The sequence below is a fragment of the Genypterus blacodes genome, unplaced genomic scaffold, assembly GCF_046128005.1.
Source record: "Genypterus blacodes isolate CSIRO-AG114 ecotype Tasmania unplaced genomic scaffold, CSIRO-AGI_Gbla_v1 ptg000028l_1, whole genome shotgun sequence".
In the NCBI taxonomy this organism is placed as follows: domain Eukaryota; kingdom Metazoa; phylum Chordata; class Actinopteri; order Ophidiiformes; family Ophidiidae; genus Genypterus; species Genypterus blacodes.
In genome coordinates, this window is record NW_027466841.1 from 4,527,283 (window position 1) to 4,551,824 (window position 24,542).

The 24,542-nt window shown below is 39.5% G+C and overlaps 3 non-coding genes and 1 pseudogene across 3 annotated transcripts; all 4 read right to left on the minus strand.

Annotated features, from left to right (window-relative positions):
* Positions 1–23,118: 23,118 nt before the first annotated feature.
* LOC142993694 (5S ribosomal RNA) lies at positions 23,119–23,237 on the minus strand. Its single transcript, XR_012961211.1, has one exon. It is a non-coding gene; the product is annotated as a 5S ribosomal RNA (ribosomal RNA).
* A 245-nt stretch (positions 23,238–23,482) lies between these two features.
* On the minus strand, positions 23,483–23,601 carry LOC142993642 (5S ribosomal RNA). Its single transcript, XR_012961162.1, has one exon. It is a non-coding gene; the product is annotated as a 5S ribosomal RNA (ribosomal RNA).
* Positions 23,602–23,840: 239 nt separating this feature from the next.
* On the minus strand, positions 23,841–23,959 carry LOC142993827 (5S ribosomal RNA; annotated as a pseudogene).
* Positions 23,960–24,410: 451 nt separating this feature from the next.
* LOC142993714 (5S ribosomal RNA) lies at positions 24,411–24,529 on the minus strand. Its single transcript, XR_012961231.1, has one exon. It is a non-coding gene; the product is annotated as a 5S ribosomal RNA (ribosomal RNA).
* Between the last annotated feature and the right edge of the window lie 13 nt (positions 24,530–24,542).

Consider the following 24,542-nt stretch of genomic DNA (forward strand, 5'->3'; position numbering starts at 1 on the left):
CACAGATATGGGCTTTTCAAGTTTTATCCAGTTTCAAAAATTGATGACCCGGGTCAACATTTTTAGAAAATGTTCAATATTCCCCAATTTGCCCCAAATTTAGACACATTGATGGCATTTCTGCCTGGATGCTGCGTCTGAAATTGTAGCTCTCTATCTCCTTCCTTGTCACAGATATGGGCTTTTCAAGTTTTCTCCAGTTTCACGAATCGATGACCCGGCGGTCAACTTTTTTCCAAAATTTTCAATATTCCCCAATTTGCCCCAAATTTACACACATTGATGGCATTTCTGCCTGGATGCTGCGTCTGAAATTGTAGCTCTCTATCTCCTTCCTTGTCACAGATATGGGCTTTTCAAGTTTTCTCCAGTTTCAAAAATTGATGACCCTGGTCAACATTTTTAGAAAATTTTCAATATTCCCCAATTTGCCGCAAATTTTCACACATTGATGGCATTTCTGTCTGGATGCTGCTTCTGAAATTTTAGCTCTCTATCTCCTTCCTTGTCACAGATATGCGCTTTTAAAGTTTTCTCCAGTTTCAAAAATTGATGACCCGGGTCAACATTTTTAGAAAATTTTCAATATTCCCCAATTTGCCTCAAATTTACACACATTGATGGCATTTCTGCCTGGATGCTGCGCCTGGAATTTTAGCTCTCTATCTCCTTCCTTGTCACAGATATGGGCTTTTCAAGTTTTCTCCAGTTTCAAAAATTGATGACCCGGGTCAACATTTTTAGAAAATGTTCAATATTCCCCAATTTGCCCCAAATTTAGACACATTGATGGCATTTCTGCCTGGATGCTGCGTCTGAAATTTTAGCTCTCTATCTCCTTCCTTGTCACAGATATGGGCTTTTCAAGTTTTCTCCAGTTTCAAAAATTGATGACCCGGGTCAACATTTTTAGAAAATTTTCAATATTCCCCAATTTGCCCCAAATTTACACAAATTGATGGCATTTCTGTCTGGATGCTGCGTCTGAAATTTTAGCTCTCTATCTCCTTCCTTGTCACAGATATGGGCTTTTCAAGTTTTCTCCAGTTTCAAAAATCGATGACCCGGGGGTCAACTTTTTTCCAAAATTTTCAATATTCCCCAATTTGCCCCAAATTTAGACACATTGATGGCATTTCTGTCTGGATGCTGCGTCTGAAATTGTAGCTCTCTATCTCCTTCCATGTCACAGATATGCGCTTTTAAAGTTTTCTCCAGTTTCAAAAATTGATGACCCGGGTCAACTTTTTTCCCAAATTTTCAATATTCCCCAATTTGCCCCAAATTTACACCCATTGATGGCATTTCTGCCTGGATGCTGCGTCTGAAATTTTAACTCTCTATCTCCTTCCTTGTCACAGACATGGGCTTTTCAAGTTTTCTCCAGTTTCAAAAATTGATGACCCTGGTCAACATTTTTAGAAAATTTTCAATATTCCCCAATTTGCCGCAAATTTACACACATTGATGGCATTTCTGTCTGGATGCTGCGTCTGAAATTTTAGCTCTCTATCTCCTTCCATGTCACAGATATGGGCTTTTCAAGTTTTCTCCAGTTTCACGAATCGATGACCCGGCGGTCAACTTTTTTCCAAATTTTTCAATATTCCCCAATTTGTCCCAAATTTACACAAATTGATGGCATTTCTGTCTGGATGCTGCGTCTGAAATGTTAGCTCTCTATCTCCTTCCTTGTCACAGATATGCGCTTTTAAAGTTTTCTCCAGTTTCAAAAATTGATGACCCGGGTCAACATTTTTAGAAAATTTTCAATATTCCCCAATTTGCCCCAAATTTACACACATTGATGGCATTTCTGCCTGGATGCTGCGCCTGAAATTTTAGCTCTCTATCTCCTTCCTTGTCACAGATATGGGCTTTTCAAGTTTTCTCCAGTTTCAAAAATTGATGACCCGGGTCAACATTTTTAGAAAATTTTCAATATTCCCCAATTTGCCCCAAATTTCCACACATTGATGGCATTTCTGCCTGGATGCTGCGTCTGAAATTGTAGCTCTCTATCTCCTTCCTTGTCACAGATATGGGCTTTTCAAGTTTTCTCCAGTTTCAAAAATTGATGACCCAGGTCAACATTTTTAGAAAATTTTCAATATTCCCCAATTTGCCCCAAATTTACACACATTGATGGCATTTCTGCCTGGATGCTGCGTCTGAAATTTTAACTCTCTATCTCCTTCCTTGTCACAGACATGGGCTTTTCAAGTTTTCTCCAGTTTCAAAAATTGATGACCCTGGTCAACATTTTTAGAAAATTTTCAATATTCCCCAATTTGCCGCAAATTTACACACATTGATGGCATTTCTGTCTGGATGCTGCGTCTGAAATTTTAGCTCTCTATCTCCTTCCATGTCACAGATATGGGCTTTTCAAGTTTTCTCCAGTTTCACGAATCGATGACCCGGCGGTCAACTTTTTTCCAAATTTTTCAATATTCCCCAATTTGTCCCAAATTTACACAAATTGATGGCATTTCTGTCTGGATGCTGCGTCTGAAATGTTAGCTCTCTATCTCCTTCCTTGTCACAGATATGCGCTTTTAAAGTTTTCTCCAGTTTCAAAAATTGATGACCCGGGTCAACATTTTTAGAAAATTTTCAATATTCCCCAATTTGCCCCAAATTTACACACATTGATGGCATTTCTGCCTGGATGCTGCGCCTGAAATTTTAGCTCTCTATCTCCTTCCTTGTCACAGATATGGGCTTTTCAAGTTTTCTCCAGTTTCAAAAATTGATGACCCTGGTCAACATTTTTAGAAAATTTTCAATATTCCCCAATTTGTCCCAAATTTACACAAATTGATGGCATTTCTGTCTGGATGCTGCGTCTGAAATTTTAGCTCTCTATCTCCTTCCTTGTCACAGACATGGGCTTTTCAAGTTTTCTCTAGTTACAAAAATTGATGACCCGGGTCAACATTTTTAGAAAATTTTCAATATTCCCCTATTTGCCCCAAATTTACACACATTGATGGCATTTCTGCCTGGATGCTGCGTCTGAAATTGTAGCTCTCTATCTCCTTCCTTGTCACAGATATGGGCTTTTCAAGTTTTCTCCAGTTTCAAAAATTGATGACCCGGGTCAACATTTTTAGAAAATGTTCAATATTCCCCAATTTGCCCCAAATTTACACACATTGATGGCATTTCTGCCTGGATGCTGCGCCTGAAATTTTAGCTCTCTATCTCCTTCCTTGTCACAGATATGGGCTTTTCAAGTTTTCTCCAGTTTCAAAAATTGATGACCCTGGTCAACATTTTTAGAAAATTTTCAATATTCCCCAATTTGCCGCAAATTTTCACACATTGATGGCATTTCTGTCTGGATGCTGCGTCTGAAATTTTAGCTCTCTATCTCCTTCCTTGTCACAGATATGCGCTTTTAAAGTTTTCTCCAGTTTCAAAAATTGATGACCCGGGTCAACATTTTTAGAAAATGTTCAATATTCCCCAATTTGCCCCAAATTTACACACATTGATGGCATTTCTGCCTGGATGCTGCGCCTGAAATTTTAGCTCTCTATCTCCTTCCTTGTCACAGATATGGGCTTTTCAAGTTTTCTCCAGTTTCAAAAATTGATGACCCGGGTCAACATTTTTAGAAAATGTTCAATATTCCCCTATTTGCCCCAAATTTAGACACATTGATGGCATTTCTGCCTGGATGCTGCGTCTGAAATTTTAGCTCTCTATCTCCTTCCTTGTCACAGATATGGGCTTTTCAAGTTTTCTCCAGTTTCAAAAATCGATGACCCGGGGGTCAACTTTTCTCCAAAATTTTCAATATTCCCCAATTTGCCCTAAATTTACACACATTGATGGCATTTCTGCCTGGATGCTGCGTCTGAAATTTTAGCTCTCTATCTCCTTCCTTGTCACAGATATGGGCTTTTCAAGTTTTCTCTAGTTTCAAGAATCGATGACTCGCGGGTCAACTTTTCTCCAAAATTTTCAATATTCCCCAATTTGCCCCAAATTTACACACATTGATGGCATTTCTGTCTGGATGATGCGTCTGAAATTTTAGCTCTCTATCTCCTTCCTTGTCACAGATATGGGCTTTTCAAGTTTTCTCCAGTTTCAAAAATTGATGACCCGGGTCAACATTTTTAGAAAATTTTCAATATTCCCCAATTTGCCCCAAATTTACACACATTGATGGCATTTCTGTCTGGATGCTGCGTCTGAAATTTTAGCTCTCTATCTCCTTCCTTGTCACAGATATGGGCTTTTCAAGTTTTCTCTAGTTTCAAGAATCGATGACTCGCGGGTCAACATTTTTAGAAAATGTTCAATATTCCCCAATTTGTCCCAAATTTACACAAATTGATGGCATTTCTGTCTGGATGCTGCGTCTGAAATTTTAGCTCTCTATCTCCTTCCTTGTCACAGATATGGGCTTTTCAAGTTTTCTCTAGTTTCAAGAATCGATGACCCGCGGGTCAACCTTTTTCGAAAATTTTCAATATTCCCCAATTTGCCCCAAATTTACACACATTGATGGCATTTCTGTCTGGATGCTGCGTCTGAAATTTTAGCTCTCTATCTCCTTCCTTGTCACAGATATGGGCTTTTCAAGTTTTCTCCAGTTTCAAAAATTGATGACCCGGGTCAACATTTTTAGAAAATTTTCAATATTCCCCAATTTGCCCCAAATTTCCACACATTGATGGCATTTCTGCCTGGATGCTGCGTCTGAAATTGTAGCTCTCTATCTCCTTCCTTGTCACAGATATGGGCTTTTCAAGTTTTCTCCAGTTTCAAAAATTGATGACCCAGGTCAACATTTTTAGAAAATTTTCAATATTCCCCAATTTGCCCCAAATTTACACACATTGATGGCATTTCTGCCTGGATGCTGCGTCTGAAATTTTAACTCTCTATCTCCTTCCTTGTCACAGACATGGGCTTTTCAAGTTTTCTCCAGTTTCAAAAATTGATGACCCTGGTCAACATTTTTAGAAAATTTTCAATATTCCCCAATTTGCCGCAAATTTACACACATTGATGGCATTTCTGTCTGGATGCTGCGTCTGAAATTTTAGCTCTCTATCTCCTTCCATGTCACAGATATGGGCTTTTCAAGTTTTCTCCAGTTTCACGAATCGATGACCCGGCGGTCAACTTTTTTCCAAATTTTTCAATATTCCCCAATTTGTCCCAAATTTACACAAATTGATGGCATTTCTGTCTGGATGCTGCGTCTGAAATGTTAGCTCTCTATCTCCTTCCTTGTCACAGATATGCGCTTTTAAAGTTTTCTCCAGTTTCAAAAATTGATGACCCGGGTCAACATTTTTAGAAAATTTTCAATATTCCCCAATTTGCCCCAAATTTACACACATTGATGGCATTTCTGCCTGGATGCTGCGCCTGAAATTTTAGCTCTCTATCTCCTTCCTTGTCACAGATATGGGCTTTTCAAGTTTTCTCCAGTTTCAAAAATTGATGACCCTGGTCAACATTTTTAGAAAATTTTCAATATTCCCCAATTTGTCCCAAATTTACACAAATTGATGGCATTTCTGTCTGGATGCTGCGTCTGAAATTTTAGCTCTCTATCTCCTTCCTTGTCACAGACATGGGCTTTTCAAGTTTTCTCTAGTTACAAAAATTGATGACCCGGGTCAACATTTTTAGAAAATTTTCAATATTCCCCTATTTGCCCCAAATTTACACACATTGATGGCATTTCTGCCTGGATGCTGCGTCTGAAATTGTAGCTCTCTATCTCCTTCCTTGTCACAGATATGGGCTTTTCAAGTTTTCTCCAGTTTCAAAAATTGATGACCCGGGTCAACATTTTTAGAAAATGTTCAATATTCCCCAATTTGCCCCAAATTTACACACATTGATGGCATTTCTGCCTGGATGCTGCGCCTGAAATTTTAGCTCTCTATCTCCTTCCTTGTCACAGATATGGGCTTTTCAAGTTTTCTCCAGTTTCAAAAATTGATGACCCTGGTCAACATTTTTAGAAAATTTTCAATATTCCCCAATTTGCCGCAAATTTTCACACATTGATGGCATTTCTGTCTGGATGCTGCGTCTGAAATTTTAGCTCTCTATCTCCTTCCTTGTCACAGATATGCGCTTTTAAAGTTTTCTCCAGTTTCAAAAATTGATGACCCGGGTCAACATTTTTAGAAAATTTTCAATATTCCCCAATTTGCCGCAAATTTACACACATTGATGGCATTTCTGTCTGGATGCTGCGTCTGAAATTTTAGCTCTCTATCTCCTTCCATGTCACAGATATGGGCTTTTCAAGTTTTCTCCAGTTTCACGAATCGATGACCCGGCGGTCAACTTTTTTCCAAAATTTTCAATATTCCCCAATTTGCCCCAAATTTACACACATTGATGGCATTTCTGCCTGGATGCTGCGTCTGAAAATTTAACTCTCTATCTCCTTCCTTGTCACAGACATGGGCTTTTCAAGTTTTCTCTAGTTTCAAAAATTGATGACCCGGGTCAACATTTTTAGAAAATTTTCAATATTCCCCAATTTGTCCCAAATTTACACAAATTGATGGCATTTCTGTCTGGATGCTGCGTCTGAAATGTTAGCTCTCTATCTCCTTCCTTGTCACAGATATGGGCTTTTCAAGTTTTCTCTAGTTTCAAGAATCGATGACTCGCGGGTCAACTTTTCTCCAAAATTTTCAATATTCCCCAATTTGCCCCGAATTTACACACATTGATGGCATTTCTGTCTGGATGCTGCGTCTGAAATTGTAGCTCTCTATCTCCTTCCTTGTCACAGATATGGGCTTTTCAAGTTTTCTCCAGTTTCAAAAATTGATGACCCTGGTCAACATTTTTAGAAAATTTTCAATATTCCCCAATTTGCCGCAAATTTTCACACATTGATGGCATTTCTGTCTGGATGCTGCGTCTGAAATTTTAGCTCTCTATCTCCTTCCTTGTCACAGATATGGGCTTTTCAAGTTTTCTCTAGTTTCAAAAATCGATGACCCGCGGGTCAACATTTTTAGAAAATTTTCAATATTCCCCAATTTGCCCCAAATTTACACACATTGATGGCATTTCTGCCTGGATGCTGCGCCTGAAATTTTAGCTCTCTATCTCCTTCCTTGTCACAGATATGCGCTTTTAAAGTTTTCTCCAGTTTCAAAAATTGATGACCCGGGTCAACATTTTTAGAAAATGTTCAATATTCCCCAATTTGCCCCAAATTTCCACACATTGATGGCATTTCTGCCTGGATGCTGCGTCTGAAATTGTAGCTCTCTATCTCCTTCCTTGTCACAGATATGGGCTTTTCAAGTTTTCTCCAGTTTCAAAAATTGATGACCCGGGTCAACATTTTTAGAAAATGTTCAATATTCCCCAATTTGCCCCAAATTTACACACATTGATGGCATTTCTGCCTGGATGCTGCGCCTGAAATTTTAGCTCTCTATCTCCTTCCTTGTCACAGATATGGGCTTTTCAAGTTTTCTCCAGTTTCAAAAATTGATGACCCGGGTCAACATTTTTAGAAAATGTTCAATATTCCCCTATTTGCCCCAAATTTAGACACATTGATGGCATTTCTGCCTGGATGCTGCGTCTGAAATTTTAGCTCTCTATCTCCTTCCTTGTCACAGATATGGGCTTTTCAAGTTTTCTCCAGTTTCAAAAATCGATGACCCGGGGGTCAACTTTTCTCCAAAATTTTCAATATTCCCCAATTTGCCCTAAATTTACACACATTGATGGCATTTCTGCCTGGATGCTGCGTCTGAAATTTTAGCTCTCTATCTCCTTCCTTGTCACAGATATGGGCTTTTCAAGTTTTCTCTAGTTTCAAGAATCGATGACTCGCGGGTCAACTTTTCTCCAAAATTTTCAATATTCCCCAATTTGCCCCAAATTTACACACATTGATGGCATTTCTGTCTGGATGATGCGTCTGAAATTTTAGCTCTCTATCTCCTTCCTTGTCACAGATATGGGCTTTTCAAGTTTTCTCCAGTTTCAAAAATTGATGACCCGGGTCAACATTTTTAGAAAATTTTCAATATTCCCCAATTTGCCCCAAATTTACACACATTGATGGCATTTCTGTCTGGATGCTGCGTCTGAAATTTTAGCTCTCTATCTCCTTCCTTGTCACAGATATGGGCTTTTCAAGTTTTCTCTAGTTTCAAGAATCGATGACTCGCGGGTCAACATTTTTAGAAAATGTTCAATATTCCCCAATTTGTCCCAAATTTACACAAATTGATGGCATTTCTGTCTGGATGCTGCGTCTGAAATTTTAGCTCTCTATCTCCTTCCTTGTCACAGATATGGGCTTTTCAAGTTTTCTCTAGTTTCAAGAATCGATGACTCGCGGGTCAACATTTTTAGAAAATGTTCAATATTCCCCAATTTGTCCCAAATTTACACAAATTGATGGCATTTCTGTCTGGATGCTGCGTCTGAAATTTTAGCTCTCTATCTCCTTCCTTGTCACAGATATGGGCTTTTCAAGTTTTCTCTAGTTTCAAGAATCGATGACTCGCGGGTCAACATTTTTAGAAAATTTTCAATATTCCCCAATTTGTCCCAAATTTACACACATTGATGGCATTTCTGCCTGGATGCTGCGTCTGAAATTTTAGCTCTCTATCTCCTTCCTTGTCACAGATATGGGCTTTTCAAGTTTTCTCCAGTTTCAAAAATCGATGACCCGGGTCAACATTTTTAGAAAATTTTCAATATTCCCCAATTTGCCCCAAATTTACACACATTGATGGCATTTCTGCCTGGATGCTGCGTCTGAAATTGTAGCTCTCTATCTCATTCCTTGTCACAGATATGGGCTTTTCAAGTTTTCTCCAGTTTCAAAAATTGATGACCCGGGTCAACCTTTTTAGAAAATTTTCAATATTCCCAAATTTGCCCCAAATTTACACACATTGATGGCATTTCTGCCTGGATGCTGCGTCTGAAATTGTAGCTCTCGATCTCCTTCCTTGTCACAGATATGGGCTTTTCAAGTTTTCTCCAGTTTCAAAAATTGATGACCCGGGGGTCAACTTTTCTCCCAAATTTTCAATATTCCCCAATTTGCCCCAAATTTACACCCATTGATGGCATTTCTGTCTGGATGCTGCGTCTGAAATTTTAGCTCTCTATCTCCTTCCTTGTCACAGATATGGGCTTTTCAAGTTTTCTCCAGTTTCAAAAATTGATGACCCGGGTCAACATTTTTAGAAAATGTTCAATATTCCCCTATTTGCCCCAAATTTAGACACATTGATGGCATTTCTGCCTGGATGCTGCGTCTGAAATTTTAGCTCTCTATCTCCTTCCTTGTCACAGATATGGGCTTTTCAAGTTTTCTCCAGTTTCAAAAATTGATGACCCGGGTCAACTTTTTTCCAAAATTTTCAATATTCCCCAATTTGCCCCAAATTTACACACATTGATGGCATTTCTGCCTGGATGCTGCGTCTGAAATTTTAGCTCTCTATCTCCTTCCTTGTCACAGATATGGGCTTTTCAAGTTTTCTCCAGTTTCAAAAATCGATGACCCGGGGGTCAACTTTTCTCCAAAATTTTCAATATTCCCCAATTTGCCCTAAATTTACACACATTGATGGCATTTCTGCCTGGATGCTGCGTCTGAAATTTTAGCTCTCTATCTCCTTCCTTGTCACAGATATGGGCTTTTCAAGTTTTCTCTAGTTTCAAGAATCGATGACTCGCGGGTCAACTTTTCTCCAAAATTTTCAATATTCCCCAATTTGCCCCAAATTTACACACATTGATGGCATTTCTGTCTGGATGATGCGTCTGAAATTTTAGCTCTCTATCTCCTTCCTTGTCACAGATATGGGCTTTTCAAGTTTTCTCCAGTTTCAAAAATTGATGACCCGGGTCAACATTTTTAGAAAATTTTCAATATTCCCCAATTTGCCCCAAATTTACACACATTGATGGCATTTCTGTCTGGATGCTGCGTCTGAAATTTTAGCTCTCTATCTCCTTCCTTGTCACAGATATGGGCTTTTCAAGTTTTCTCTAGTTTCAAGAATCGATGACTCGCGGGTCAACATTTTTAGAAAATGTTCAATATTCCCCAATTTGTCCCAAATTTACACAAATTGATGGCATTTCTGTCTGGATGCTGCGTCTGAAATTTTAGCTCTCTATCTCCTTCCTTGTCACAGATATGGGCTTTTCAAGTTTTCTCTAGTTTCAAGAATCGATGACCCGCGGGTCAACATTTTTCGAAAATTTTCAATATTCCCCAATTTGCCCCAAATTTACACACATTGATGGCATTTCTGTCTGGATGCTGCGTCTGAAATTTTAGCTCTCTATCTCCTTCCTTGTCACAGATATGGGCTTTTCAAGTTTTCTCCAGTTTCAAAAATTGATGACCCGGGTCAACATTTTTAGAAAATTTTCAATATTCCCCAATTTGCCCCAAATTTACACAAATTGATGGCATTTCTGTCTGGATGCTGCGTCTGAAATTTTAGCTCTCTATCTCCTTCCTTGTCACAGATATGGGCTTTTCAAGTTTTCTCTAGTTTCAAGAATCGATGACTCGCGGGTCAACATTTTTAGAAAATGTTCAATATTCCCCAATTTGTCCCAAATTTACACAAATTGATGGCATTTCTGTCTGGATGCTGCGTCTGAAATTTTAGCTCTCTATCTCCTTCCTTGTCACAGATATGGGCTTTTCAAGTTTTCTCTAGTTTCAAGAATCGATGACTCGCGGGTCAACATTTTTAGAAAATTTTCAATATTCCCCAATTTGTCCCAAATTTACACACATTGATGGCATTTCTGCCTGGATGCTGCGTCTGAAATTTTAGCTCTCTATCTCCTTCCTTGTCACAGATATGGGCTTTTCAAGTTTTCTCCAGTTTCAAAAATCGATGACCCGGGTCAACATTTTTAGAAAATTTTCAATATTCCCCAATTTGCCCCAAATTTACACACATTGATGGCATTTCTGCCTTGATGCTGCGTCTGAAATTGTAGCTCTCTATCTCATTCCTTGTCACAGATATGGGCTTTTCAAGTTTTCTCCAGTTTCAAAAATTGATGACCCGGGTCAACCTTTTTAGAAAATTTTCAATATTCCCAAATTTGCCCCAAATTTACACACATTGATGGCATTTCTGCCTGGATGCTGCGTCTGAAATTGTAGCTCTCGATCTCCTTCCTTGTCACAGATATGGGCTTTTCAAGTTTTCTCCAGTTTCAAAAATTGATGACCAGGGGGTCAACTTTTCTCCAAAATTTTCAATATTCCCCAATTTGCCCCAAATTTACACCCATTGATGGCATTTCTGTCTGGATGCTGCGTCTGAAATTTTAGCTCTCTATCTCCTTCCTTGTCACAGATATGGGCTTTTCAAGTTTTCTCTAGTTTCAAGAATCGATGACTCGCGGGTCAACTTTTCTCCAAAATTTTCAATATTCCCCAATTTGCCCCAAATTTACACACATTGATGGCATTTCTGTCTGGATGATGCGTCTGAAATTTTAGCTCTCTATCTCCTTCCTTGTCACAGATATGGGCTTTTCAAGTTTTCTCCAGTTTCAAAAATTGATGACCCGGGTCAACATTTTTAGAAAATTTTCAATATTCCCCAATTTGCCCCAAATTTACACACATTGATGGCATTTCTGTCTGGATGCTGCGTCTGAAATTTTAGCTCTCTATCTCCTTCCTTGTCACAGATATGGGCTTTTCAAGTTTTCTCTAGTTTCAAGAATCGATGACTCGCGGGTCAACATTTTTAGAAAATGTTCAATATTCCCCAATTTGTCCCAAATTTACACAAATTGATGGCATTTCTGTCTGGATGCTGCGTCTGAAATTTTAGCTCTCTATCTCCTTCCTTGTCACAGATATGGGCTTTTCAAGTTTTCTCTAGTTTCAAGAATCGATGACTCGCGGGTCAACATTTTTAGAAAATTTTCAATATTCCCCAATTTGTCCCAAATTTACACACATTGATGGCATTTCTGCCTGGATGCTGCGTCTGAAATTTTAGCTCTCTATCTCCTTCCTTGTCACAGATATAGGCTTTTCAAGTTTTCTCCAGTTTCAAAAATCGATGACCCGGGTCAACATTTTTAGAAAATTTTCAATATTCCCCAATTTGCCCCAAATTTACACAAATTGATGGCATTTCTGTCTGGATGCTGCGTCTGAAATTTTAGCTCTCTATCTCCTTCCTTGTCACAGATATGGGCTTTTCAAGTTTTCTCTAGTTTCAAAAGTCGATGACCCGCGGGTCAACATTTTTAGAAAATTTTCAATATTCCCCAATTTGCCCCAAATTTACACACATTGATGGCATTTCTGCCTGGATGCTGCGTCTGAAATTGTAGCTCTCTATCTCCTTCCTTGTCACAGATATGGGCTTTTCAAGTTTTCTCTAGTTTCAAAAGTCGATGACCCGCGGGTCAACATTTTTAGAAAATTTTCAATATTCCCCAATTTGCCCCAAATTTACACACATTGATGGCATTTCTGCCTGGATGCTGCGTCTGAAATTGTAGCTCTCGATCTCCTTCCTTGTCACAGATATGGGCTTTTCAAGTTTTCTCTAGTTTCAAGAATCGATGACTCGCGGGTCAACATTTTTAGAGAATTTTCAATATTCCCCAATTTGTCCCAAATTTACACAAATTGATGGCATTTCTGTCTGGATGCTGCGTCTGAAATTTTAGCTCTCTATCTCCTTCCTTGTCACAGATATGGGCTTTTCAAGTTTTCTCTAGTTTCAAAAATCGATGACCCGCGGGTCAAGATTTTTAGAAAATTTTCAATATTCCCCAATTTGCCCCAAATTTACACACATTGATGGCATTTCTGCCTGGATGCTGCGTCTGAAATTGTAGCTCTGTATCTCCTTCCTTGTCACAGATATGGGCTTTTCAAGTTTTCTCTAGTTTCAAGAATCGATGACCCGCGGGTCAACCTTTTTAGAAAATTTTCAATATTCCCCAATTTGCCCCAAATTTACACACATTGATGGCATTTCTGCCTGGATGCTGCGTCTGAAATTTTAGCTCTCTATCTCCTTCCTTGTCACAGATATGGGCTTTTCAAGTTTTCTCCAGTTTCAAAAATCGATGACCCGCGGGTCAACATTTTTAGAAAATTTTCAATATTCCCCAATTTGTCCCAAATTAACACAAATTGATGGCATTTCTGTCTGGATGCTGCGTCTGAAATTTTAGCTCTCTTTCTCCTTCCTTGTCACAGATATGGGCTTTTAAAGTTTTCTCCAGTTTCAAAAATCGATGACCCGGGGGTCAACTTTTCTCCAAAATTTTCAATATTCCCCAATTTGTCCCAAATTTACACACATTGATGGCATTTCTGTCTGGATGCTGCGTCTGAAATTGTAGCTCTCTATCTCCTTCCTTGTCACAGATATGGGCTTTTCAAGTTTTCTCAAGTTTCAAAAATTGATGACCCGGGTCAACATTTTTAGAAAATGTTCAATATTCCCCAATTTGCCCCAAATTTACACACATTGATGGCATTTCTGCCTGGATGCTGCGTCTGAAATTGTAGCTCTCTATCTCCTTCCTTGTCACAGACATGGGCTTTTCAAGTTTTCTCTAGTTACAAAAATCGATGACCCGCGGGTCAACATTTTTAGAAAATGTTCAATATTCCCCAATTTGTCCCAAATTTACACAAATTGATGGCATTTCTGTCTGGATGCTGCGTCTGAAATTTTAGCTCTCTATCTCCTTCCTTGTCACAGATATGGGCTTTTCAAGTTTTCTCAAGTTTCAAAAATTGATGACCCGGGTCAACATTTTTAGAAAATTTTCAATATTCCCCAATTTGCCCCAAATTTACACACATTGATGGCATTTCTGCCTGGATGCTGCGTCTGAAATTGTAGCTCTCTATCTCCTTCCTTGTCACAGACATGGGCTTTTCAAGTTTTCTCTAGTTACAAAAATCGATGACCCGCAGGTCAACATTTTTAGAAAATGTTCAATATTCCCCAATTTGTCCCAAATTTACACAAATTGATGGCATTTCTGTCTGGATGCTGCGTCTGAAATTTTAGCTCTCTATCTCCTTCCTTGTCACAGATATGGGCTTTTCAAGTTTTCTCCAGTTTCAAAAATCGATGACTCGCGGGTCAACATTTTTAGAAAATTTTCAATATTCCCCAATTCGTCCCAAATTTACACACATTGATGGCATTTCTGTCTGGATGCTGCGTCTGAAATTTTAGCTCTCTATCTCCTTCCTTGTCACAGATATGGGCTTTTCAAGTTTTCTCTAGTTTCAAGAATCGATGACTGGCGGGTCAACATTTTTAGAAAATTTTCAATATTCCCCAATTTGTCCCAAATTTACACACATTGATGGCATTTCTGCCTGGATGCTGCGTCTGAAATTTTAGCTCTCTTTCTCCTTCCTTGTCACAGATATGGGCTTTTCAAGTTTTCTCCAGTTTCAAAAATCGATGACCCGGGGGTCAACTTTTCTCCAAAATGTTCAATATTCCCCAATTTGCCCCAAATTTACACACATTGATGGCATTTCTGTCTGGATGCTGCGTCTGAAATTTTAGCTCTCTATCTCCTTCCTTGTCACAGATATGGGCTTTTCAAGTTTTCTCCAGTTTCAAAAATTGATGACCCGGGTCAACATTTTTAGAAAATTTTCAATATTCCCCAATTTGCCCCAAATTTACACACATTGATGGCATTTCTGTCTGGATGCTGCGTCTGAAATTTTAGCTCTCTATCTCCTTCCTTGTCACAAATATGGGCTTTTCAAGTTTTCTCTAGTTTCAAGAATCGATGACTCGCGGGTCAACATTTTTAGAGAATTTTCAATATTCCCCAATTTGTCCCAAATTTACACAAATTGATGGCATTTCTGTCTGGATGCTGCGTCTGAAATTTTAGCTCTCTATCTACTTCCTTGTCACAGATATGGGCTTTTCAAGTTTTCTCTAGTTTCAAAAATCGATGACCCGCGGGTCAAGATTTTTAGAAAATTTTCAATATTCCCCAATTTGCCCCAAATTTACACACATTGATGGCATTTCTGCCTGGATGCTGCGTCTGAAATTGTAGCTCTCTATCTCCTTCCTTGTCACAGATATGGGCTTTTCAAGTTTTCTCCAGTTTCAAAAATTGATGACCCGGGTCAACATTTTTAGAAAATTTTCAATATTCCCCAATTTGCCCCAAATTTACACACATTGATGGCATTTCTGTCTGGATGCTGCGTCTGAAATTTTAGCTCTCTATCTCCTTCCTTGTCACAGATATGGGCTTTTCAAGTTTTCTCTAGTTTCAAGAATCGATGACTCGCGGGTCAACATTTTTAGAAAATTTTCAATATTCCCCAATTTGTCCCAAATTTACACACATTGATGGCATTTCTGCCTGGATGCTGCGTCTGAAATTTTAGCTCTCTATCTCCTTCCTTGTCACAGATATGGGCTTTTCAAGTTTTCTCCAGTTTCAAAAATTGATGACCCGGGTCAACATTTTTAGAAAATTTTCAATATTCCCCAATTTGCCCCAAATTTACACACATTGATGGCATTTCTGCCTGGATGCTGCGTCTGAAATTTTAGCTCTCTATCTCCTTCCTTGTCACAGACATGGGCTTTTCAAGTTTTCTCTAGTTTCAAGAATCGTTGACTCGCAGGTCAACATTTTTAGAAAATTTTCAATATTCCCCAATTTGTCCCAAATTTACACAAATTGATGGCATTTCTGCCTGGATGCTGCGTCTAAATTTTAGCTCTCTTTCTCCTTCCTTGTCACAGATATGGGCTTTTCAAGTTTTCTCCAGTTTCAAAAATCGATGACCCGGGGGTCAACTTTTCTCCAAAATTTTCAATATTCCCCAATTTGCCCCAAATTTACACACATTGATGGCATTTCTGTCTGGATGCTGCGTCTGAAATTTTAGCTCTCTATCTCCTTCCTTGTCACAGACATGGGCTTTTCAAGTTTTCTCCAGTTTCAAAAATTGATGACCCGGGTTAACATTTTTAGAAAATTTTCAATATTCCCCAATTTGCCCCAAATTTACACACATTGATGGCATTTCTGTCTGGATGCTGCGTCTGAAATTTTAGCTCTCTATCTCCTTCCTTGTCACAGATATGGGCTTTTCAAGTTTTCTCTAGTTTCAAGAATCGATGACTCGCGGGTCAACATTTTTAGAAAATGTTCAATATTCCCCAATTTGTCCCAAATTTACACAAATTGATGGCATTTCTGTCTGGATGCTGCGTCTGAAATTTTAGCTCTCTATCTCCTTCCTTGTCACAGATATGGGCTTTTCAAATTTTCTCTAGTTTCAAGAATCGATGACTCGCGGGTCAACATTTTTAGAAAATTTTCAATATTCCCCAATTTGTCCCAAATTTACACACATTGATGGCATTTCTGCCTGGATGCTGCGTCTGAAATTTTAGCTCTCTATCTCCTTCCTTGTCACAGATATCGGCTTTTCAAGTTTTCTCCAGTTTCAAAAATCGATGACCCGGGTCAACATTTTTAGAAAATTTTCAATATTCCCCAATTTGCCCCAAATTTACACACATTGATGGCATTTCTGCCTGGATGCTGCGTCTGAAATTGTAGCTCTCTATCTCCTTCCTTGTCACAGATATGGGCTTTTCAAGTTTTCTCTAGTTTCAAGAATCGATGACCCGCGGGTCAACCTTTTTCGAAAATCTTCAATATTCCCCAATTTGCCCCAAATTTACACACATTGATGGCATTTCTGTCTGGATGCTGCGTCTGAAATTTTAGCTCTCTATCTCCTTCCTTGTCACAGATATGGGCTTTTCAAGTTTTCTCTAGTTTCAAGAATCGATGACTCGCGGGTCAACATTTTTAGAAAATTTTCAATATTCCCCAATTTGCCCCAAATTTACACACATTGATGGCATTTCTGCCTGGATGCTGCGTCTGAAATTGTAGCTCTCTATCTCCTTCCTTGTCACAGATATGGGATTTTCATGTTTTCTCTAGTTTCAAGAATCGATGACCCGCGGGTCAACCTTTTTCGAAAATTTTCAATATTCCCCAATTTGCCCCAAATTTACACACATTGATGGCATTTCTGTCTGGATGCTGCGTCTGAAATTTTAGCTCTCTATCTCCTTCCTTGTCACAGATATGGGCTTTTCAAGTTTTCTCCAGTTTCAAAAATCGATGACCCGGGGGTCAACTTTTCTCCAAAATTTTCAATATTCCCCAATTTGCCCGAAATTTACACCCATTGATGGCATTTCTGCCTGGATGCTGCGTCTGAAATTTTAGCTCTCTATCTCCTTCCTTGTCACAGATATGGGCTTTTCAAGTTTTCTCTAGTTACAAGAATCGATGACCCGCGGGTCAACATTTTTAGAAAATTTTCAATATTCCCCAATTTGCCCCAAATTTACACAAATTGATGGCATTTCTGTCTGGATGCTGCGTCTGAAATTGTAGCTCTCTATCTCCTTCCTTGTCACAGATATGGGCTTTTCAAGTTTTCTCTAGTTTCAAGAATCGATGACCCGCGGGTCAACCTTTTTCGAAAATTTTCAATATTCCCCAATTTGCCCCAAATTTACACACATTGATGGCATTTCTGTCTGGATGCTGCGTCTGAAATTTTAGCTCTCTATCTCCTTCCTTGTCACAGATATGGGCTTTTCAAGTTTTCTCCAGTTTCAAAAATTGATGACCCGGGTCAACATTTTTAGAAAATTTTCAATATTCCCCAATTTGCCCCAAATTTACACAAATTGATGGCATTTCTGTCTGGATGCTGCGTCTGAAATTTTAGCTCTCTATCTCCTTCCTTGTCACAGATATGGGCTTTTCAAGTTTTCTCTAGTTTCAAGAATCGATGACCCGCGGGTCAACATTTTTAGAGAATTTTCAATATTCCCCAATTTGCCCCAAATTTACACACATTGATGGCATTTCTGCCTGGATGCTGCGTCTGAAATTGTAGCTCTCTATCTCCTTCCTTGTCACAGATATGGGCTTTTCATGTTTTCTCTAGTTTCAAGAATCGATGACCCGCGGGTCAACCTTTTTCGAAAATTTTCAATATTCCCCAATTTGCCCCAAATTTACACACATTGATGGCATTTCTGTCTGGATGCTGCGTCTGAAATTTTAGCTCTCTTTCTCCTTCCTTGTCACAGATATGGGCTTTTCAAGTTTTCTCCAGTTTCAAAAATTGATGACCCGGGTCAACATTTTTAGAAAATTTTCAATATTCCCCAATTTGCCCCAAATTTACACAAATTGATGGCATTTCTGTCTGGATGCTGCGTCTGAAATTTTAGCTCTCTATCTCCTTCCTTGTCACAGATATGGGCTTTTCAAATTTTCTCTAGTTTCAAGAATCGATGACTCGCGGGTCAACATTTTTAGAAAATTTTCAATATTCCCCAATTTGTCCCAAATTTACACACATTGATGGCATTTCTGCCTGGATGCTGCGTCTGAAATTTTAGCTCTCTATCTCCTTCCTTGTCACAGATATGGGCTTTTCAAGTTTTCTCCAGTTTCAAAAATCGATGACCCGGGTCAACATTTTTAGAAAATTTTCAATATTCCCCAATTTGCCCCAAATTTACACACATTGATGGCATTTCTGCCTGGATGCTGCGTCTGAAATTGTAGCTCTCTATCTCCTTCCTTGTCACAGATATGGGCTTTTCAAGTTTTCTCTAGTTTCAAGAATCGATGACCCGCGGGTCAACCTTTTTCGAAAATTTTCAATATTCCCCAATTTGCCCCAAATTTACACACATTGATGGCATTTCTGTCTGGATGCTGCGTCTGAAATTTTAGCTCTCTATCTCCTTCCTTGTCACAGATATGGGCTTTTCAAGTTTTCTCCAGTTTCAAAAATTGATGACCCGGGTCAACATTTTTAGAAAATTTTCAATATTCCCCAATTTGCCCCAAATTTACACAAATTGATGGCATTTCTGTCTGGATGCTGCGTCTGAAATTTTAGCTCTCTATCTCCTTCCTTGTCACAGATATGGGCTTTTCAAGTTTTCTCTAGTTTCAAGAATCGATGACCCGCGGGTCAACATTTTTAGAGAATTTTCAATATTCCCCAATTTGCCCCAAATTTACACACATTGATGGCATTTCTGCCTGGATGCTGCGTCTGAAATTGTAGCTCTCTATCTCCTTCCTTGTCACAGATATGGGCTTTTCATGTTTTCTCTAGTTTCAAGAATCGATGACCCGCGGGTCAACCTTTTTCGAAAATTTTCAATATTCCCCAATTTGCCCCAAATTTACACACATTGATGGCATTTCTGTCTGGATGCTGCGTCTGAAATTTTAGCTCTCTATCTCCTTCCTTGTCACAGATATGGGCTTTTCAAGTTTTCTCCAGTTTCAAAAATCGATGACCCGGGGGTCAACTTTTCTCCAAAATTTTCAATATTCCCCAATTTGCCCGAAATTTACACCCATTGATGGCATTTCTGTCTGGATGCTGCGTCTGAAATTTTAGCTCTCTATCTCCTTCCTTGTCACAGATATGGGCTTTTCAAGTTTTCTCTAGTTACAAGAATCGATGACCCGCGGGTCAACATTTTTAGAAAATTTTCAATATTCCCCAATTTGCCCCAAATTTACACAAATTGATGGCATTTCTGTCTGGATGCTGCGTCTGAAATTTTAGCTCTCTATCTCCTTCCTTGTCACAGATATGGGCTTTTCAAGTTTTCTCCAGTTTCAAAAATCGATGACCCGGGGGTCACCATTTTTCCAAAATTTTCAATATTCCCCAATTCGTCCCAAATTTACACACATTGATGGCATTTCTGCCTGGATGCTGCGTCTGAAATTGTAGCTCTCTATCTCCTTCCTTGTCACAGATATGGGCTTTTCAAGTTTTCTCTAGTTTCAAAAATCGATGACCCGCGGGTCAACATTTTTAGAAAATTTTCAATATTCCCCAATTTGCCCCAAATTTACACACATTGATGGCATTTCTGCCTGGATGCTGCGTCTGAAATTGTAGCTCTCTATCTCCTTCCTTGTCACAGATATGGGCTTTTCAAGTTTTCTCTAGTTTCAAGAATCGATGACTGGCGGGTCAACATTTTTAGAAAATTTTCAATATTCCCCAATTTGTCCCAAATTTACACACATTGAAGGCATTTCTGTCTGGATGCTGCGTCTGAAATTTTAGCTCTCTATCTCCTTCCTTGTCACAGATATGGGCTTTTCAAGTTTTCTCCAGTTTCAAAAATTGATGACCCGGGTCAACCTTTTTAGAAAATTTTCAATATTCCCAAATTTGCCCCAAATTTACACAAATTGATGGCATTTCTGCCTGGATGCTGCGTCTGAAATTGTAGCTCTCGATCTCCTTCCTTGTCACAGATATGGGCTTTTCAAGTTTTCTCCAGTTTCAAAAATTGATGACCCGGGTCAACATTTTTAGAAAATGTTCAATATTCCCCAATTTGCCCCAAATTTACACAAATTGATGGCATTTCTGTCTGGATGCTGCGTCTGAAATTTTAGCTCTCTATCTCCTTCCTTGTCACAGATATGGGCTTTTCAAGTTTTCTCCAGTTTCAAAAATTGATGACCCGGGTCAACATTTTTTTCCAAAATTTTCAATATTCCCCAATTTGCCCCAAATTTTCACACATTGATGGCATTTCTGCCTGGATGCTGCGTCTGAAATTGTAGCTCTCTATCTCCTTCCTTGTCACAGATATGGGCTTTTCAAGTTTTCTCTAGTTTCAAGAATCGATGACCCGCGGGTCAACCTTTTTAGAAAATTTTCAATATTCCCCAATTTGCCCCAAATTTACACACATTGATGGCATTTCTGCCTGGATGCTGCGTCTGAAATTTTAGCTCTCTATCTCCTTCCTTGTCACAGACATGGGCTTTTCAAGTTTTCTCTAGTTTCAAAAATTGATGACCCGGGGGTCAACATTTTTAGAAAATTTTCAATATTCCCCAATTTGCCCCAAATTTACACAAATTGATGGCATTTCTGTCTGGATAATGCGTCTGAAATTTTAGCTCTCTATCTCCTTCCTTGTCACAGATATGGGCTTTTCAAGTTTTCTCCAGTTTCAAAAATTGATGACCCGGGTCAACATTTTTTTGGAAAATTTTCAATATTCCCAAATTTGCCCCAAATTTACACCCATTGATGGCATTTCTGCCTGGATGCTGCGTCTGAAATTGTAGCTCTCGATCTCCTTCCTTGTCACAGATATGGGCTTTTCAAGTTTTCTCCAGTTTCAAAAATTGATGACCCGGGGGTCAACATTTTTAGAAAATTTTCAATATTCCCCAATTTGCCCCAAATTTACACAAATTGATGGCATTTCTGTCTGGATGCAACGTCTGAAATTTTAGCTCTCTATCTCCTTCCTTGTCACAGATATGGGCTTTTCAAGTTTTCTCCAGTTTCAAAAATCGATGACCCGGGTCAACATTTTTAGAAAATTTTCAATATTCCCCAATTTGTCCCAAATTTACACAAATTGATGGCATTTCTGTCTGGATGCTGCGTCTGAAATTGTAGCTCTCTATCTCCTTCCTTGTCACAGATATGGGCTTTTCAAGTTTTCTCCAGTTTCAATAATCGATGACCCGGGGGTCACCATTTTTCCAAAATTTTCAATATTCCCCAATTTGCCCCAAATTTACACAAATTGATGGCATTTCTGTCTGGATGCAACGTCTGAAATTTTAGCTCTCTATCTCCTTCCTTGTCACAGATATGGGCTTTTCAAGTTTTCTCCAGTTTCAAAAATCGATGACCCGGGTCAACATTTTTAGAAAATTTTCAGTATTCCCCAATTTGTCCCAAATTTACACAAATTGATGGCATTTCTGCCTGGATGCTGCGTCTGAAATTGTAGCTCTCTATCTCCTTCCTTGTCACAGATATCGGCTTTTCAAGTTTTCTCTAGTTACAAGAATCCAATGACCCGCGGGTCAACATTTTTAGAAAATTTTCAATATTCCCCAATTTGTCCCAAATTTACACAAATTGATGGCATTTCTGTCTGGATGCTGCGTCTGAAATTGTAGCTCTCTATCTCCTTCCTTGTCACAGATATGGGCTTTTCAAGTTTTCTCCAGTTTCAAAAATTGATGACCCGGGTCAACATTTTTAGAAAATTTTCAATATTCCCCAATTTGCCCCAAATTTACACACATTGATGGCATTTCTGCCTGGATGCTGCGCCTGAAATGTTAGCTCTCTATCTCCTTCCTTGTCACAGATAGAAAATTTTCAATATTCCCCAATTTGCCCCAAATTTACACACATTGATGGCATTTCTGCCTGGATGCTGCGTCTGAAATTTTAGCTCTCTATCTCCTTCCTTGTCACAGATATGGGCTTTTCAAGTTTTCTCCAGTTTCAAAAATTGATGACCCTGGTCAACATTTTTAGAAAATTTTCAATATTCCCCAATTTGCCCCAAATTTACACACATTGATGGCATTTCTGCCTGGATGCTGCGTCTGAAATTGTAGCTCTCTATCTCCTTCCTTGTCACAGATATGGGCTTTTCAAGTTTTCTCCAGTTTCAAAAATTGATGACCCTGGTCAACATTTTTAGAAAATTTTCAATATTCCCCAATTTGCCCCAAATTTACACACATTGATGGCATTTCTGCCTGGATGCTGCGTCTGAAATTGTAGCTCTCTATCTCCTTCCTTGTCACAGATATGGGCTTTTCAAGTTTTCTCCAGTTTCAAAAATTGATGACCCTGGTCAACATTTTTAGAAAATTTTCAATATTCCCCAATTTGCCCAAAAATTTACACACATTGATGGCATTTCTGCCTGGATGCTGCGCACTTTCATCATCATCATCATCATCATCATCATCATCATCGTCACACAGTGGCTCGTGTACTTCACTCCTCATGTGCATTCAATCATCTCATATTATGCCCATGTGCAATACTCATTTTCTGAATGTATGCTTTCATATAAGATAAGATAAGATACAACTTTATTCTCCCGAGGGAAATTGCGTGTTGACAGAGGGAGTGTAACATGAGGGAGGAGGACCAGGTGAGGCCTGCTGCTCAGAGGGCCAAAATGCTTACGGCACCGGGTATTCCCAAGCGGTCTCCCATCTAAGTACTAACCTGGCCCGACGCTGATTAGCTTCCGAGATCAGAAGAGATCGGGCGTGTTCAGAGTGGTATGGCCGTAAACGAGGAGAGCAGCCACACAGAGGCTCTTTATAGGTGAGACAGACCCAGTTCAAGTCACCGTGTACGCATGACTACACTCAAGTTCATGTATATCCCAATTTACATGATGCCTTCATCAGAAAAACACTAACATTTCAGATAAGATAAGATACAACTTTATTCTCCCGAGGGAAATTGCGTGTTCACAGAGGGAGTGAAACATGAGGGAGGAGGACCAGGTGAGGCCTGCTGCTCAGAGGGCCAAAATGCTTACGGCACCGGGTATTCCCAGGCGGTCTCCCATCCAAGTACTAACCTGGCCCGACGCTGATTAGCTTCCGAGATCAGACGAGATCGGGCATGTTCAGAGTGGTATGGCCGTAAACGAGGAGAGCAGCCACACAGAGGCTCTTTATAGGTGAGACAGACCCAGTTCAAGTCACCGTGTACACATGACTACACTCAAGTTCATGTATATCACAATTTACATGATGCCTTCATCAGAAGAACACTAACATTTCTGATAAGATAAGATACAACTTTATTCTCCCGAGGGAAATTGCGTGTTCATAGAGGGAGTGAAACGAGGAGGACCAGGTGAGGCCTGCGGCTCAGAGGGCCAAAATGCTTACTGCACCGGGTATTCCCAGGCTGTCTCCCATCCAAGTACTAACCTGGCCCGACGCTGATTAGCTTCCGAGATCAGACGAGAGCGGGCGTGTTCAGAGTGGTATGTCCGTAAACGAGGAGAGCAGCCACACAGAGGCTCTTTATAGGTGAGACAGACCCAGTTCAAGTCACCGTGTACACATGACTACACTCAAGTTCATGTATATCACAATTTACATGATGCCTTCATCAGAAACACACATTTCTGGATAATAAAGTCTTACCTAATGAAACTGATAATCATCACATAGAACATACAGAGGGACCACTTACATCTCTGACGCTCACTTTTATCCTCATCATCATCATCATCATCGTCACACAGTGGCTCCTGTACTTTACTCCCCATGTGCATTCAATCATCTCATATTATGCCCATGTGCAATACTCATTTTCTGAATGTATGCTTTCATATAAGATAAGATAAGATACCACTTTATTCTCCCGAGGGACATTGGTTGTTGACAAAGGGAGTGAAACATGAGGGAGGAGGACCAGGTGAGGCCTGCTGCTCAGAGGGCCAAAATGCTTACGGCAGCAGGTATTCCCAGGCGGTCTCCCATCCAAGTACTAACCTGGCCCGACGCTGCTTAGCTTCCGAGATCAGACGAGATCAGGCGTGTTCAGAGTGGTATGGCCGTAAACGAGGAGAGCAGCC